Here is a 19,860-nt window from a genome sequence, read left to right as displayed (position 1 = left end):
TGCAACATAAAGACAAGATCCCACAACTGACTGTGGGAAAAAGGGCTGCCTAAGTATGATTCCCAATCAGAGACAACGAATGACAGCTGCCTCTGATTGGAAACCATACTCGGCCAAAAAAGAAAAAACAACATAGACATACAACACATAGAATGCCCACTCCATGTCACACCCTGACCTAACCAAACAGAGAAAAACGACTCTCTCAGGTCAGGGTGTGACACTGGCAGAATATGTTTTGAAGTATAACTATTTTAGATTTGATGATAAATACTACCTCCAAACGAATGGAACATCGATGGGCTCCACATTTGCTCCGAGCTATGCTAACCTTTATGTGGGTCTATTTGAAGAAGGTTTTGTCAATAATGAAAACAAAAACCAATTTTTGAATAAAATCCTGAAGTGGTATCAATATATTGACGACATTTTTTGCATATGGGAAGCAACTGAACAAGAGCTGTCAGAGTTTATGGCACTACTGAATGACATTGATCCCAATCTCAAATTCACTATTGAAAGTGACACTCAACGCGTTCATTACCTCGATATGTGGATTGAGAAATCAAATGGAACCCTGTTTACAACTCTGTATAGAAAAGAAACGGACAGAAATACTCAGGGGGACAGCTTCCATCCTGATCCATTAAAAAGAGGACTTCCAAGAAGCCAATTTTTCAGACTGCGCCGTATATGCCACTCCTTTGATGATTATCTAGAAAAAGCAGCGGAGATGCGCATTAGGTTTCTAAGAAGAGGCTATTCGTGTCACGACTACTGCAGAGGGTAGTTCCTCTCCCTGTTCGGGTGGCGCTCGGCGGTCGTCGTCACCGGCTTACTAGCTGCCATCAATCCCCTTTTTCATTTTTCTGTTAGTCATGTCTTTATTAGTTGCACCTGTGTTCTTTTATGTAATTAGTAGTGTTATTTAAGCCTGCCTCTCCACCTGTTCTGTGTGCGGGCTTGTTACGTGTTTTCACTGTGTTCGTGTTGTGTATTGTGTTGTTGGACTTTGGGTTTGTTACGCCCTGTTGTGTTTGGGCATTTTTCCTCTTTTGGGGTACTTATTAAATTTATATTTGGACTAAAGGTTTTTCTGCCTCCTGCTCCTGACTCCACACCCACGACGTCCAAGTGTTACAGAAGCCCGCACCAGCAACATGGAGTCAGCAGAAGCAGCCACCACTCCTCTACCATCGATGGAAGAACGGGTCCTCCATCACACCACCGTCCTCCATCGGATTAGGTCAGCCATGGACCAGATGATGGAGAGGATGGATCGATGGGAGAGGAGTGGTCTCCTCCCTTCACCTCCGGCTCACCCGACGAGTCCACCTACTCCACTCCTTTCCCCGTCTGGATCTGGGGCACTGCGTCTTACGCCTCTGAGGGAGTACGATGGAGCAGCAGCAGGGTACCAGGGATTTCTATTACAACTAGAGTTATACCTGGCGACAGTGAAGCCGACTCCCTCGGGGGAGGAGAGTGTGAGCCTCCTCATCTCCTGCCTGATGGGTCGAGCATTGGAGTTGGCCAACGCTGTTTGGAATGGACCAGACCCATTAAGGAATAACTACCCTGACTTCACCCGCCGTTTCAGGGCCGTATTCAATCACCCGCCAGAAGGACGAGCGGCGGGTGAACGACTGTTCTACCTCAGACAGGAGATGAGGTCGAGGTACTTACCATGGGCTGAGTTGGCGCAAAACTCACTCCGCCACTCATCCACTAACATGTCGTCTTTCCAGTGTGTGTTAGGCTACCAGCTGGTCCTGGCAATATGGCATCAGAGTCAGACCGAGGCTCCTGCGATGGAGGATTGGGTGCAGCGCTCCAAGGAGACCTGGAGGGCTGTCGAGGAATCCCTGAAACAAGCAGGAGGACGACAGAAGAAGAGCGCTGACCGCCACCGCAGTGAGACCCCCATATTCGTACCAGGAGACAGGGTCTGGCTCTCGACCCGAAACCTGCCCTTCCGCTTGCCCTGCCAGAAGCTGGGTCCGCAGCGTGTAGGGCCCTTCAAAGTCCTGAGGAGAATAAACGAGGTGTGCTGGGTGCCGGTGGGGGACATACTGGATCCATCACTGTTAGAGGATTTCCATCGCCTCCATCCGGATCGCCCTGCTCCTATCGTGTTGTTGGACTTTGGGTTTGTTACGCCCTGTTGTGTTTGGGCATTTTTCCTCTTTCGGGGTACTTATTAAATGTATATATTGTACCAAACATTTTTCTGCCTCCTGCGCCTGTCTCCACACCCACGACGTCCAAGCATTACAATTTGCCACAATGTGTGGATGAAGCTCTTAATTTGGCATTGGGAAAGACACGAGATGAATTGTTACATAAAAGACCCGCTAAAGCAAAAGAACACTCCGTAATGTTCACAACCACATATACTTTGAATACGCAAAAAGTGGGAGGTGTGGTCAAGAAACACTGGCATATTTTATCATCGGACCCAGCTTTGCTGGCTAAATAAAAAAATCCACCACTTATTGTGTATAGGAGAGGTCGCAATTTACGCAATAAATTGGTTCATGCCAACTGCCAGCCACGAAAGAAAATCAGCCAGGCTCTTTTACGCCCTCTACCAAATGGTAGCTGTAAATGCAGAGGATGCGCACAGTGCAACAATATGATAAGGTGTGAATATTTCTGCCACCCCCACACAGGAAAACGGTTTCAAATAAATGATATCATTACGTGTACCACCACCCATGTTATTTACATTATTAAAGGTCCATGTGGGCTCTGCTATGTCGGTAAGACCTCCCACTCTCTTAAACAGAGAATTAGGCGAAACGACAGGGATTATCCAGTCGCAGTACATTTTAATGACCTAAAACATGACATTTCTACCTTTAGATTTTGTGGCATAGAGAAAGTCAAGATATCAGACAGGGGAGATGACATTAATACTCTGAGTAAAAGAGAATGTTTTGGGATTTTCACCCTCCAGACATTATTTCCCAAAGGACTTAATGATGAAATGCCTATGTATGTTATGTTGTGAATTTGAACATGTGCCTATTTAAGATTACTCAATGTTTTTCGTATGATGTACGCAATGATTAATGAAAACTTGCTATGTCCTCATTGTGGTTTTATGGACGTGTTCAATGTGTCTTATTTATACACATTTGTAGTGTTTGTGAAATGCATATTGTTATGTTTGGTAGCACTTATTTATTTTTCCTTTGCCTCCAACCCCTTTCCATGCGTGGAACGGATGTGGGTGGGACTAGGTCTACATAGAGCTGCTGTTTTCAGAAAATTCACAAAAGCTGTGATGAAGGCCGTTAAGCCGATACGTAAGCTTATTAAATATCAGTGATACTATCAAGAGCAGTGTGCGGTTTCCTTTTTCCTTTAACCCTCTCTCTCTTGATCAAGCATGATCAAGCATGATCCTGCAGTCAGTCCCTCTGTTCCCATAGCTTTGGTCTGAGCGGTTTGTAGAGCTGCAAAGCGAGGGAGGAGGGAAGGGGGTCTATGATAACCCACTGAACAGGTTGAAGGGTGAATCACAGACCAAGATGGCCGACCCTGTTCTACAGACCCAGTGGTCAGCTTTGATATCAAAATAGAGGTCCAAAGATCTGTGTTTTTTTACTCTGTGAAGCCTGAAGTGACATATAACTGATATACTGTACCTGAATCCCAAGTCAACCCCTATAACTCCTCCTGGAGGACATTTTAAACTTGTAGAGTATTTGATGTATACAAATACTTACGAAGTTTCTAATTTCCACTTTGAAATTTCACAGTTGATGTAACATCACCCCTAAAAAAAATCTATTTAGGATCCACAAAATAATTCACATTTCCTCTTTCTGCAGGATTATTTGCCTGCTATAGCAAACTGCCTCAAATCAAGATCCTACAAAGCAGTAACGCAAAAATTCCACCCAGCCTATTAGAAGGCAAGTTGTTAAAACGTCTTTACAATTTTGCTTAAACCTATTGAGTTATCTTAGATCTACAGGAGAAGCTAGTGGGTAGAAATGGCCAAGGGATTGATATAGGGATTCAGTGTATGCTCCTCTGAGTGGTAGGCTACTGATGCAACCAGGTCACATATGGCATCTGTGGAGTAGACCAACAAAGAGTAATACTGGGAAGACAACAGTGTCTTTATATAAATGTCACAACAGCCAGATGGTCACAGCGCCATTAACGATTGACATTACCACCTCTGGGTTGCGTCATTAATTCCGAGGTTGACGCTGGAATTTGTTAAATGCAAAAATGGAAAAGAATGACTCGTCTAAAACTTAAATTATTTACCATTCGTCACGACACAGATGACTTGAGTGTGCACGGGGATGAGGTTTTACATAATAAATGCTATTTTCACAGCAGTCACTTTGTTTCTAATGCTACAAACCAACTAAAATCTGGCTTTTTTATTTGCATACTTGTCACTTGTTAGCGTCCCCCTCTTTGCGCCAAGCGTACGCTTCCTTAAAGTTAATAGACAAGCTTGACTTCAGGTCACATCACTGCAAGGTGATTCGCTAGCTGTCTCTCTTCGTCTTGCCTGACTACATTTAGAGATATACATCAGGAAAATGGAACTCAGGAGGGAGAAGGGAATAAAGCCAACACCAGTTGTTAGACTTGACCTCAGTGGTCCATGTGTACAGGCTCCAGGCTTGGTCTCACTAGCCTGGCTGGGCCTTAAGAGCCCCAAGGACTGGCCTGGACCTCACTGGGGAGCCACTGATGGTTCTCTCTGTGAGACGGTGCCACCACCCCGGAGCCTCTCTCCTCCTAAAACTGTGAGCAAATGGTTCGGGCTGGGCAAGATTGCACTGCCAGAGAGGGCAATGTAGAGAGAGAGGAAGAATAACATAGAAGAAGAAAATTGGATTCATGCCATGCCTGTAAAATGCTAAGCAAAACTGAGTTTTTCTTGGAGTGTTGGTAGTGTGTGTGTGTGTGTGTGCGCTTCCATGTTCTTGCTTAAGAGTGTGTGTGTGGAGGTTCCTGCAGGGGTCTGATGTTGTCAGACAAGCTCGCTCTCCTCTGCCAGGGGGTGGCACCACACAGACAGGGAGCAGTCCCCTTCCATGACAGCATGAATTGAAAATTCACATTGAATAACTGGGGCACCAGCTGAAATCCCAGAGAATACTTTTGTCCTGTCAGCTTGTATCACCTTCATGAAAATCTTAATCATGTCTCCGAGAATGCCCTGCTAGCCCAACCACAAATGGAATGCAAATGGTGAAAGCATTAAATGTGGGGCGGTTGCGCTAAAAACTGAACTTTCATCAACCCCATGTAAAATATTGTCGAGTTTGTTTACATAGTGCCAATCTTTGTTGGTCCTAATTAGTCGATTGACAATGGATTCAATGCAATACGGAATGGCTATCACGACTTCCACCTAAGGTGGCTCCTCTCCCTGTTCGGGCGGTGCTCGGCGGTCGTCGTCGCCGGGCTACTAGCTGCCACCGATCCATTTGTCCTTTTCGTCTGTTTTGTTTACACCTGTGTCCTATTAGTTAATTTCGGTGGGTTTATTAACCGCTGCCTGTTAGTCTTTGTGGGGGATTATTTGCTGTTGTTGCTCTGCTAGGGGGGCGTGTTTGCGCCACAGGGTTTTTTTCCCTCACGATCGTGTTGTACCGTTTATAGTGTATTTAGGAGTAGAGGTTTCTCCTCCGTGTGTTTCGTTTATTTCCCTGTGTGTGGCGACTTCGTTGGGTGTGTTTCCCCACCTGTAGTTGGAAATTCCTTGCTCTCCTGCTCCTGACTACTGCACCTACACTTCTTAGGAGGTACCTAACAATAGCACAAACTCGAAACAACTTAAAAAAAAATATATATATATAACCTTTATTTAACTAGGCAAGTCAATTAAGACATTATTATTCACAATGACGGCCTACGCTAAGCTAATAACTAAGATTCACAAGGTTGCCATTTTTCCAGTACACTCTTGTCACGCCCTGATCTAGTTTCACCTGTACTTGTGATTGTCTCCACCCACTCCAGGTGTCGCTTATTTTCCCCAGTGTTTCCTGTCTCCCTGTGCCAGTTCGTCTTGTATGTTTCCAAGTCAACCAGCATTTTTCCCGTTCTCCTGCTTTTTTCTGTTCTCCTTTTTCTAGTCCTCCCGGTTTTGACCCTTACCAGTTTCTGGACTCTGTACCTGCCTGCCTGACCATTCTGCCTGCCTTTACCACGAGCCTGTCTGCCACTCTGTACCTCCTGGACTCTGATCTGGTTTTGACCTTTTTGCCTGTCAACGACCATTCTCTTGCCTCCCCCTTTGGATTAATAAACATTGTCAGACTCCAACCATCTGCCTCCTGTGTCTGCATTTTGGTCTCGCCTTATGCCTTGATAACTCTCCCCTCTTCGAAAACCCCAATTGACCCGCAATGAACGGAAGAAATTGTCAGCTTGTTGCCTCGCAATTAACCAACTGTGGCGAAAACATATTATCAGCATAACTAAACGTCCCATGTCCACAAAGACCAATTCAAGGTGCCAAATGCAATTTTGAATGCTGATTTAGTTCTGTGGTGCGCTAATGACTTTGAGAAAACAGTTAATCTCTCCTCCAAGCCAGGCCGAAGTTTAATTGTGTTAGCCCTATGAATTGCTAGTGTCTATCGCCGGGGTCAATGCAATGCGGCACGGTTACAAGGACACTAAATTAAATGTGCTTTTCGATAGTGAATACTGAATGAGTATCTAGTCCCCCAGGACTGTTAAAATCAGTGTGGCGTGGCGGAAACACCTGGTTAATAAAATAACACCTCAGAATGTCTGTGTCCTTGTGGATAACTGTCGCTGCATGTGATGACAGTGTTGCATCATGGTTGCATTAACCATACAGAAGCTGTGTTATTGAACATGGCACATGTCAAGGAATCATCATTAAAACCTAAATGTAGTGTGGGGAACATTAGTTGACCGTTTGTTTTAATATATTTTTCTTGAGACACCTGTATAGGTGTATGTTAATGAGACTTCTGCCTGTTAAAACAACGATTCCTCTCATTCAAAGACTTCAGTAGCTATTCTACTTAATTGCATACTTAGAATGTAGCTACTCTCTATACCCGCCATAACCACACTACTGATCAGGTCCACTCTACTCTTAAGCCCCAGAAACAGCACCATTTGACTCTGATGCAGAGAGAGAGAGAAGAGCCAGACAGAGAAAGAGAGAGAGACAGAGACACAGAGTCTGAAAGCCACGTTCAAATCACCAAAAAGGCAGCAGAGAGCTTGCAAATCAAACGTAAGAACAGATGACACCAAAATGGCAGCCAAACGAAATGCTGATCTGTATCCAAAAGCCTTTCAGTAACGTGTCAGGGGCCAAGCAATTACTCCATCAAGTGGAGGGAGAGGCCTGTTTATGAGAAAGGGAGATAATAGATGTTTGATGGCTCTATCCGAACACACACACACTCCACAAATGGAGAGGTGTGATGGTTCTATCCGAGCTGTGTGTGTGTTCTATTTAGCTACTGTCGTTGGAAAACAGGATCCCTTTTCCTGTCATGATTTGCCTTGACTGACATGTATGCTATAGAGCTGGCGGTAAGTGCATTTAATAAGCACCTTTCAAATGGCCCCAACACAATTACTTATAGCTTCCAATTGGCTCATTCATCCCCTCTCCTCTAACTATTCCCAAAGTTGTTGATGTAAATGAGAATGTGTTCTCAGTCAACTTACCTGGTAAAATAATGGTAAAATAAATAAATAAATAAATAGTGAGAGAAAAATGTGTCTGTGTATGTGTACATAGAGTACATTTGTGTGTGTGTGTGTGTGTGTGTGTGTGTGTGTGTGTGTGTGTGTGTGTGTGCGAGAGAGTGAAAGAGAGAGACAGAGAGAAGCTACATGAGCTTGTAGCACTACGCCTAAACCCTGCTGAAACAAGGGGAAGCGCTGGCTGTTAAAAAGTCTGTTCGGTAGCATGTTTACGCCGGCTCAGGTGGTAGGGGAAACGGTGGGAGATATCCCATTAAAATGTAACACATGAATATACTGTGCAGCGTTGTACATTTCATGAGTAATTCCCTCAATCCCTCGCATCGCCATCGGTCTCACACAAAAACACACACACACCAGTAGAAGCTGGTGTGAGGAGCTATAGGGGGACAGGCTCATTGTGATGGAACAGAGTGAAACATGTAGTTTCCATTTTGAATTGTGTTTGATACCGTTCCATTTATACCATTCCTGCCATTACAATGAGCCCGACCTCCTATAGATCTTCCCACCAGCCTCCCCTGACAAACACACAGACACACATACTCATGTACACACACACACATGCACGCACGGGAGATCGTTCAAGATTGACGTCAGAATTGGATGTCTATCCATGTCCTGAGGACGTCTGGAAATGCCTTCAAAACCGGCCACTAGTGGCAACAGTGAGTGGTATTACCATCAAGAAGGCTTGGGTTTTGATAGGGCGTTGTGGACGGGGGTAGTGGATGGGCATAATCCCATGGGTTAAGGTTTGGGATATGGTAAAAACATTAAGTTGAACCACGTATTCTGAATGGTTAAGGTAAGGGTTAAGGTTTTGAATATGGTAAAAACATTAAGTTGAACCACTTATTCTAAGGTTTGGGATAGGGTTCAAACTAAAACATTTAAACCAATTGGAGCAACTTCAAAATGTGATGTTTTTAAGAACGTGGATGAACGTCTAATGCTGTAGTGAGACTGTGAGAGCTTGTTGTGTACGCTTGCCAGCACACACAGTTAATATTTTTGGCCTTCAGCTGATACAGCCCTCATCTCCTTTATAAAATCCTTATTGATTCTCCTCATTCATGGCAAAGGAAGATATATACAGTAGTGGTCTGTGGAGCCAGTCTAAGGTTAACTTTACAAATCATTACCTATTTAAATACTGCCAGATGGAGTAAGTAGCTTAATAAACAGACAGGAAATACAGTATGAGAGAGTAGGTCTGGATAGAGCTCTACCTGTTCACCATTATAGCGATGGTGATTCTTATGGAGAACTAGTGAGGTAGCCAAGCCAAATTTCCCTATGGCGTTCTCCCTCCCTCTATCTCCCTTCCTACTTTCTCCTCTAACACTCCTCTCCCTCTATCCATGCCTCTCCTCCTTGCTGCCTCTATTTCGCTAGTTCTTTCCTATTCTACAATCCATTGCTTTCCCCTACTTCCACCTTTATCTGCCATCCCTTCATTTCTATCTCTCTCCCTCCCACACATCCCTCTCTCCCCTCTTGCTCGTTCTCTCAATCAAGCCTTTGTCCTTTGTCATTGTATCCTTTCTTTCTTTCCCTCCCTTCCTCTGCCCCTTCCATCCCTCTCTCTCACTCCACAGCCCTCACTCCCTCTTTCCCTCCCCCTCTCCACTCTCTCCCCCATCTCTGTCTCTCTCCTCTACCATCTCTCTCCACCCCATCTCTCTCTCTCTTCCTCCCTCCTCTCTCCCTGCAGCAGAAGGGAGTAGAGTTAGTTATACACTGCCTGGAGGAGGCCTAATTAAAATCAATGTAAATTTCCTGAATGCTCGTTAAACCGGAATGGAGGTGCTTATCTGTTTGGAATTTTAATTAAAGACCTCCCATGAAATGTGGAATGAGAGCGTTCTCACCTATCACTACTGTTGTTTTTTCAAATGTGATTGATTGATCACAACACTGTCATAGGCTATTACACAAATATACCTGAAACGTACACAACACAGTCAATAATCATTTTCATTTAACTAAACCAGCTCAAGAGAAATTGTCGTTTTTCGTACATTTGGAAGATGTTACCTTTCACACCAACATAAATGCACTGGTTTCCATATGTTCCCATTATGTGGCACATCCCAACACAACATTCTTCTATCTTTATCTGAAGTCTTTATGTGGTGGCATTCCACTTCATAATCACCTGTCAGAAGCACCTTCCAATTTCAACTTCAAAGTCCAGCGATAGAAGAGTGCTACCATAACTTAAATGTTGCTGCAATGTACATTCACAGGGACAGAGTGATACTTCCTGGCGCCATTTTTGATGGATATTTTCTGGAAACCAAAGAGTAACATTTAACCAGGCACAGCTAGTATTGGGATGGATACAACTCTCTACCAGACCATGACGTTTGGTGAGACTGGGTCACAGCTGCTGTTGCTCACAACAAAAGTCACCATGACCAGTTTGTACCCTATCGTCCAAACTGGAGACCGGCATTTTCTACTTGTTTTACGATTCGGTGGGAACAAAGCATGATGATATGTGCTGGATTGTGATAAAAGGTTTTCATATTTCATGTTCCATTCCAATATGTCTTATCATTAATCATCATCTCATCAGACTGTGTCATACAGTAGATAAAACGCTAGGCATAACAGCAGGCATAACATAACAAAAATGAGTTCACTACACAGCAAAAACAGATCAGAGTCAAACTAATACAACCCTAATACCTGGCAAACAGGAACTCTGGAAAAGTTAACTTAAAGTGTCATCAAAAGTGTTCTCTCAATGCTCTCTATACCTGCTCTATATGTTTGACATTTCCAGAGTGAGGGCACAAGCTACAGAGCTTCCTTCTCTTTACTTTACATTACATTACGGTAGCCCTTTTTCCCTTCCCATGGTGCAACTGGCTCTCAGGCTGGCGCTAGGTCTTGGAGTTAGTCAAGCGAATCAAACGCTATCTGGCTGCCCAGGAGAATCCTTTGCGGGGGTTTGAGTGTGCACACTGAGGAAGAAGGATAAAAGCCCAAGCAAGATCTGGCAGACCCAGACACTCTCCCTCTCTCTGAATGCATCTTATCTCCAGTCTTGAGTGGTGAGATATCTCCTTCCTTCCTTCTAAAAGCATAAAGGACTAAAATACTAGAAAGTAAAGAGTAGGTGCCAGAAGAAATGTAAGATGATGTGATGGGAGACCAGGTTTGGTGAGAGAAAGAAGAAGGGAGGGAGTCTTTCTTCACCACAGGCATACCAGTGTGTGTCATTGTGAATCTTCCTCAGAGGTGACACGATGAGGCGACAGCAGGACACCTGGGGCATTGGTATGGTCTAATGCACAGTGTTCATCAGGGTAGAAGACACCGTTGTTGTCTTAGCCCTCCCAATCAATACCTGTGATTGCTTTATGCCTCCCTCTAATGTCAATATGCCTTGTATACTTTTGCTTAGGGTAGCACTCATTGTTTTGTTTTTCTGCGGAGCCCCTAGTCCCGCTCTACATGCCTCGGTTAGCTCCCTTGCCCCACCCCCCACACATACGGAGACCGCACCTAGCATGACTGGCGCCTCCAGAGATGCAGCCTCTCTCATCGTCACTCAATGCCTAGGTTTACCTCCACTGTACTCACACCCTACCATGCCCTTGTCTGTGCATTATGCCCTGAATCTATCCTACCATGCCCAGAAGTCTGTTCCTTTTACTCTCTGTTCCGAACGCACTAGACGACCAGTTCTTATAGCCTTTAGCCGTACAATTATCCTACTCCTCCTCTGTTCCTCTGGTGATGTAGAGGTTAACCCAGGCCCTGTATGTCCCCAGGCACTCTCATTGTTTGACTTCTGTAACCGGAAAAGCCTTGTGTTCATGCATGTTAACATCAGAAGCCTCCTCCCTAAGTTTGCTTTATTCACTGCTTTAGCACACTCCGCCAACCCTGATGTCATACCCGTGTCCAAATCCTGGCTTAGGAAGGCCACCAAAAATTCAGAAATGTACATCCCCAATTACAACATTTTCCATCAAGGTAGAACTGCTAAAGGGGGCGGAGTTGCAATCTACTGTAGCGATAGCCTGCAGAGTTCTGTCCTACTATCCAGGTCTATGCCCAAACAGTTCGAGCTACTACTTTTAAAAATCCATTTCTCCAGAAATAAGTCTCTCACTGTTGCCGCTTGTTATAGACCCCCCTCAGCTCCCAGCTGTGCCCTGGACACCATATGTGAATTGATTGGCCCCAATCTATCGTCAGAGTTTGTACTGTTAGGTGATCTAAACTGGGATATATTAACATCCCGGCCGTCCTACAATCTAAACTAGATGCCCTCAATCTCACACAAATGATCAAGGAACCTACCAGGTACAACCCCAAATCCGTAAACATGGGCACCCTCATAGATATTATCCTGACCAACTTGCACTCTAAATACACCTCTGCTGTTTTCAACCAGGATCTCAGCAATCAATGCCTCATTGCCTGCGTCCGTTATGGGTCCGCGGTCAAACGACCACCCCTCATCACTGTCAAACGCTCCCTAAAAAACTTCTGCAAGCAGGCCTTTCTAGTCGACCTGGTCCGGGTATCCTGGAAGTATATTGACCTCATCTCGTCAGTAGAGGATGCCTGGTTGTTCTTCAAAAGTTCCTTGCTCACCATCTTAATTAAGCATGCCCCTTTCAAAAAAATTGAAATAAGAACAGATATAGCCCTTGGTTCACTCCAGACCTGACTGCCCTTGACAGCACAAAAACATCCTGTGGTGCGCTGCACTAGCTTCGAATTGTCCACGGGATATGCAACTTTTCAGTGAAGTCAGGAACCAATATAGACAGTCAGTTAGGAAAGCAAAGGCAAGCTTTATCAAACAGAAATTTGAATCCTGCAGCACTAATTCCAAAAGGTTTTGGGACTGTGAAGTTCATGGAGAATAAGAGCACCTCCTCTCAGCTGCCCACTGCACTGAGGCTAGGAAACACTGTCACCACCGATAAATCCACGATAATCAAGAATTTCAATAAGAATTTCTCTAAGCTGGCCAACAGCTCTACACCCCCCCGCAGCACCTAGCCCAAGCCGTCTTCATGGACCTGGCCAAGGCTTTCGCCCTGTCAATCACCGTATTCTTATTGGCAGACTCAACAGCCTTGGATTCTCAAATGACCTCCTCTCCTGGTTCACCAACTATTTCACAGATAGAGTTCAGTGTGTCAAATCAGAGGGCCTGTTGTCCGGATCTCTGGCAGTCTCTATGGGGGTGCCACAGGGTTCAATTCTCGGGCCGACTCTTTTCTCTGTGTATATCAATGATGTCGCTCTTGCTGCGTGTGATTCTTTAATCCACTTCCACGAAGACGACACCATTCTGTATACATCTGGCCCTTCTTTGGACACTGTGTTAATAAACCTCCAAACAAGCTTCAATGCCATACAACACTCCTTCTGTGGCTTCCAACTGCTCTTAAACGCTAGTAAAACTAAATGCATGCTATTCAATCGATCACTGCCCGCACCTGCTCGCCCGTCCAGCATCACTACTCTGGACGGCTCTGACTTAGGATACGTGGACAACTACAAATACCTGGGTGTCTGGTTAGACTGTAAACTCTCCTTCCTGACTGATATCAAACATCTCCAATCCAAAATCAAATCTAGAATCGGCTTCATATTTCGCAACAAAACCTCCTTCACTCATGCTGCCAAACATACCCTCCCGATCCTTGACTTCTGCGATGTCATTTACAAATTAGCCTCTATTCTACTCAGAAAATTGGATGCAGTCTATCACAGTGCCATCCATTTTGTCACCAAAGCCCATATACTACCCACCATTGTGACCTGTCTGCTCTCGTTGGCTCGTCCTCGCTACATATTCGTCGCCAAACCCACTGGCTCCAGGTCATCTATAAGTCTTTGCTAGGTAAAGCTCCACCTTATCTCAGCTCACTGGTCACCATAGCAACACCCACCCGTAGCACGCACTCCACAGGTATATTTCACTGGTCATCCCCAAAGCCAACACCTCATTTGGCCGCAATTCCTTCCAGTTCTCTGCTGCCAATGACAGGAACGAATTACAAAAAATCACTGAAGTTGGAGACTTATCTCCCTCACTAACTTAAAGCATCGATCGCTGCAGCTGTACACAGCCCATCTGTAAATATCCCATCCAACCAACTACCTACCTCATCCCCATATAATTTGTTTTGCTCTTTTGCACACCAGTATTTCTACTTGCACATCCTCATCTGCACATCTACCACTCCAGTGTTAATTACTAAATTGTAATTATTTCCCCATATGGCCTTTTTATTGCCTTAATTCATTTGCACACACTGTATACAGATTTTCTATTGTGTTACTGACTGTACGTTTGTTTATCCCATGTGTAACTCTGTGGTGTTGTTTTTGTCGCACTGCTTTGCTTTATCGTGGCCAAGTCACAGTTGTAAATGAGAACTTGTTCTCAAATGGCCTACCTGGTTAAATAAAGGTGACATAAAAAAATAAACATATTCTACTATATTCTTCCAATGAGGGACAGGAATTAGTTTGGAGTTTGTCTTCTCATCTTCTCTTTTTCACAGCTTTGGTATTTTTCTCTGTTCCCCCTGTCAGGCAGAGATAGGTGAGAGAAAGAAGAAGGGAGGGAGTCTTTCTTCACCACAGGCATACCAGTGTGTGTCATTGTGAATCTTCCTCAGAGGTGACACGATGAGGCGACAGCAGGACACCTGATTAACGCTGAGCCACATCTCCTAAAATCTTTATTTGATTTTTTCAACATTGTCTTCCTGTCTGTCACCTCGCTGGAGCAGCAGACTGATGTGTTCAATATGGAGGACGTGTTGTAAAAAATAAAAGATACAACTTTTAAAAATGTGTTACCGATAGTGTGCCGGTGTAGTCATAGCATCTGTCAGGTGCAATTAAAAATGCAATACTTCTTCCTTTAAGTGGCCTGCGTTGAGATATGCTTTCTCCCTCAGCAGGTGACACCGGGGGGAATGGTCGCTGTCATCCATCAACTAAGTGATCCATTGGCTCAATGTGATACGGCCCACCAATAATGTGGCTCGACTTGGCGGGGGCCACCCGCCAGCATTAACATCCGATAAAACAGTGTCAGGATGGTAGACGACGGCTGGTGTGCATTACCATGCCAATGCTCTCCCACCATCCCGCCAGCCACAACGCCATCCATTATTGCTGTTTGCGACTGTTTATGATTGATCAGCCATTTTGGAGAATCGCTTTGGCAGTTGTTGCTCCCTGCACTTTTTGTGATTTATGTCTTTCCAGAGTAAACGATGAGAGATGTTAGCGAATCACAGAGCCAAAGGGGATGAAGACAGTGTGTTAAATACACTTACTGTAACATAGTCTGTCTGTCTGTCACAGATTAATTTCCATTATCTTCCCCTGTTGAGAGACATGGTCCTGAAGGTGAATCTGTACATTATTTAAATGGCGGAAAATTAATATCTATTTCCATATTTACAATTCAAAAGAGCCCTGTTGGTTAAAATATATATGTGAATGATAAAATGTATTCATTGATTTTCAGAGTATTGAGAATAATAAAACAAGTGTTTTTTAATTGTTAGGAGATTATATAAAAATTATATTTAGAAGGCTATTCTTCCATCTTAAAAACACAACTAAGCCAGAACCAACAAAGATTGTATACAGAATATTTCTATAGTGTCCGTATTAGGACAGCATACTGTAACTCAGTGAAAGTTTGATGTTAAATAATACACACAGTTGATGTAAATTGGAAAACATGGTGACTCAGTCATGCAGAAAGTCACTCTTCAGCTGTCATGATTGTACACAGGCCCTGAAGGTCTTGCCATTGGCTCATTCAGGTCTGGCATGGGTCACTTATACACAGTGCTTTTGTGGATTCCTGATTGTTTTCTTTCCCATCTCCCTCTTCTGCTCCAGCCTTTGTCTCTGATGGCCTGGAAGGGGAATTTGGTTCTTGCCCCTGCAGACATTTTCAGATTGGCCAATGCAAACAGATTTTCCTTTTTTCTGCTCTTGTTTCGGTTCAGTTCCCTGGCCTGAAGGTTGGTTCTGTCTGACAGAATATTCAGATCTAAATAACTCTAAATAGGCCGTCATTTTAAATAAGAATTTATTCTTATTGACATGCCTAGTTAAATAAACATTAAATAAAAAACATTGCAGTCTTAAGACAATATCATTTATTAAATTTGTTTAGATCCCAGAGCATTCCTCCTTTGCCGAAATAATCCATCCACCTGACAGGTGTGGCATGAGTCGAAATAAAAAAAGCAACTCCAAAATGTTTTGTCACACAACACAATGACACAGATGTCTAAAGTTGAGGGAGCGTGCAATAGGCATGGTGAATGCAGGAATGTCCACCAGAGCTGTTGCAAAATAATGAAATGTTAATTTCACTACCATAAGCCGCCTCCAATGTCGTTTTAGTGAATTTGGCAGTACGTCCAAGCGGCCTCACAACAGCAGACCACGTGGTCTGGGTGATGAAAGGTGTTGGGTTTGTGCCAGACATAGCGTATTCCTTGATGGCCAAAAAGCTAAATTTTAGTCTCATCTGACCAGAGTACCTTCTTCCATGTGTTTGGGGAGTCTCCCACATGCCTTTTGGTGAACTTCAAATGTGTTTGCTTATTTTTTTCTTTAGCAATGGCTTTTTCCTGGCCACTTCTCCGTAAAGCCCAGCTCACTGGAGTGTACGGCTTGAAGTGGTCCTATGGACAGACACCCCAATCTCCGTTGTGGAGCTTTGCAGCTCCTTCAGGGTTATCTTTGGTCTCTTTGTTGCCTCTCTGAATAATGTTTTCCTTGTCTGGTCTGTGAGTTTTGGTGGGCGGCCCTCTCTTGACAGGTTTATTGTGGTGCCATAGTCTTTCCATTTTATAATAATGGATATAATCGTACTCCGTGGGATGTTCAAAGTTTCTGATATTTTTTTTATAACCCAACCCTGATCTGTACTTCTCCACAACATTGTCCTGAGCTGTTTGGAGAGCTCCTTGGTCTTCATCGTGCCGCTTGCTTGGTGGTGCCTCTTGCTTACTGGTGTTGCAGACTCGGGGCCCTTTCAGAACAGCTGTATATATATATATAATATATATATATACACTGAGATTATGTGACAGATCATGTGACACTTAGATTGAACACAGGTGGACTTTATTTAATTAATTATGTGACTTCTGAAGGTAATTGGTTGCACCAGATCTTATTTAGGGGCTTCATAGCAAAGGGGGTAAATATATATGCATGCACCACTTTTCCGTTTAGAATTTCTTTGTATTTTTTGAAACAAGTAATTTTTTTCATTTCACTTCACCAATTTGAAATCCAAATAAAAATCCATTTAAATTACAGGTTGTAATGTAACAAAATAGGAAAAATGACAAAGGGGGTGAATACTTTTGCAAGGCACTGTATATGTATTCCCAGTCATGTGAAATCCATAGTTTAGGGGCTAATGAATTGATTTAAATTGACTTATTTTATTTTTTATTTTATTTAACTCTTATTTTACTAGGTAAGTTGACTGAGAACACATTCTCATTTACAGTAACAACCTGGGGAATAGTTACAGGGGAGAGGAGATGAAATTGCCAATTGTAAACTGGGGATGATTAGGTGACTGAGATGGTATGAGAGCCAGATTAAGAATTTTGCCAGGACACTGGGGTTAACAACCCTACTCTTACAATAAGTGCCATGGGATCTTTAGTGACTCCAGAGAGTCAAGACACCCATTAAACATCCCATCTGAAAGACAGCACCATACACATGGCAATGTCCTGGGGCTTTAAAGATGTTTTTTATTTTATTTAGTATTTAAGGATGCCTCCTGCAGGCCCTCCAACACCACTTCCAGCAGCATTTGGTCTCCCATCCAGGGACCAACCAGGTCCAACCTTGCTTAGCTTCAGAAGCAAGCCAGCAGTGGGATGCAGGGTGGTACAGTATGCTGCTGGCAAATGAACTGTAACTCAGTAAAATCTTTGAAATTGTTGAATGTTGCGTTCATTTTTTTGTTCCATAACGCTTTGCAAGGCAACCGCATGCAAGGCTACCTCATCCTTATTCCAAAGCAATGAACCAGAGTTTAAAATAATAAGAACAAACAACTTTTATTTACATTGCTTCCTATATGGTACATTAAGGCAGGGTCCCAACCATCTCCCCAGTTGGCTTTCAAACTAGAAACTACTTGGAGAAGAGGCAGCATAGGTACATCATAAGAAACATAATAGAGTAATCCGGTAAAAACCTCATAACCTCAACAAGCTATGTGGGTCAATAGAAAATGTACCCTGGTCCTTACTTTGGGCAAATATCCCAATTACATTGTAAATAAAATAATTAAAATGGAACTTTGCCCATTGCAATAAAGACATAACAAACTTTATAAAGTAAGCCATGTTTACTGACAGTATTGCCTGAACCCTAATCTCTCGTGGACAGACTATGTAAACTTAATTGGTACCGTAGATCTGTCATGATACAACAGGATGTGTGAGATCAGCAGCATTAGTTCCGGTGCTTGGGTTTTTCGTCACTGGTTATTTGGACAAATCAGGAATTTTGCAGGTGTTAGAAGGGGAGGGGCATTTGTCTCATAGACTTGCCCATAACTTGCAAAGAGAGAGGCTGGTGCTCTTCGTTCTATCTATTTTCATAACACGTATGGAATCAGTACTTAATCGAGCATCTGACCAATTACGAAATACTTTAGTTCTGGGTTAACCGAAATTATCTAAACCCAAACCAAGACCCATCGACAGTTTCCTTATGTGATTTGGATGATATACAGCGAGGGAAAAAAGTATTTGATCCCCTGCTGATTTTGTACGTTTTCCCACTGACAAAGAAATGATCAGTCTATAATTTTAATGTTAGCTTTATTTGAACAGTGAAAGACAGAATAATAACAAAAACTATCCAGAAAAATGCATGTCAAAAATGTTATAAATTGATTTGCATTTTAATGAGGGAAATAAGTATTTGACCCCTCTGCAAAACATGACTTAGTACTTGGTGGCAAAACCCTTGTTGGCAATCAGAGGTCAGACGTTTCTTGTAGTTGGCCACCAGGTTTGCACATATCTCAGGAGGGATTTTGTCCCCCTCCTCTTTGCAGATCTTCTCCAAGTCATTAAGGTTTCGAGGCTGACGTTTGGCAACTCGAACCTCCACAGATTTTCTATGGGATTAAGGTCTGGAGACTGGGTAGGCCACTCCAGGACCTTAATGTGCTTCTTCTTGAGCCACTCCTTTGTTGCCTTGGCCGTGTGTTTTGGGTCATTGTCATGCTGGAATACCCATCCACGACCCATTTTCAATGCCCTGGCTGAGGGAAGGAGGTTCTCACCCAAGATTTGATGGTAATCATTGACAAGATCCTCCCGTGTAGTTCTGGGCTGATTCCTCACCATTCTCATGATCATTGCAACTCCACCAGGTGAGATCTTGTATGGAGCCCCAGGCCGAGGGAGAATGACACTTATTTTGTGTTTCTTCCATTTGCGAATAATCGCACCAACTGTTGTCACCTTCTCACCAAGCTGCTTGGCGATGGTTTTGTAGCCCATTCCAGCCTTGTGTAGGTCTACAATCTTGTCCCTGACATCCTTGGAGAGCTCTTTGGTCTTGGCCATGGTGGAGAGTTTGGAATCTGATTGATTGATTGCTTCTGTGGACAGGTGTCTTTTATACAGGTAATAAACTGAGATTAGGAGCACTCCCTTTAAGAGTGTGCTCCTAATCTCAGCTCATTACCTGTATAAAAGACACCTGGGAGCCAGAAATCTTTCTGATTGAGAGGGGGTCAAAAAAAGTATTTCCCTCATTAAAATGCAAATCAATTTATAACATTTTTGACATGCGTTTTTCTGGATATTTTTGTTGTTATTCTGTCTCTCACTGTTAAAATAATCATCCTTTCGGAGAGACCAGTAGGAGTCATTTTCTGTCACTGAGAATTTGAGAGGCCTGATAAATACAAATGTGGAAAAAATTATACAACTGAATGGAGTAATTTTTGTCATTCCTCTTTGTCTCAAATGTAATGTGGCCATTCACATTACATTCCTTAATAGTCAAGATATGTTCTCCCATGAGTTTTGAGGGTAC

The 19,860-nt window shown here is 43.4% G+C and overlaps 1 pseudogene; it reads right to left on the bottom strand.

Moving 5' to 3' along the window:
* LOC115177940 (VPS10 domain-containing receptor SorCS1-like) overlaps nt 1-19,860 on the bottom strand; it is a 265,507-nt pseudogene that overhangs the window by 155,417 nt on the left and 90,230 nt on the right.

This window comes from Salmo trutta, chromosome 38, assembly GCF_901001165.1.
Source record: "Salmo trutta chromosome 38, fSalTru1.1, whole genome shotgun sequence".
NCBI lineage: Eukaryota > Metazoa > Chordata > Actinopteri > Salmoniformes > Salmonidae > Salmo > Salmo trutta.
The sequence above is the reverse complement of the archived record's forward strand: the minus strand, read 5'-3'. Positions and strand labels throughout refer to the sequence as shown.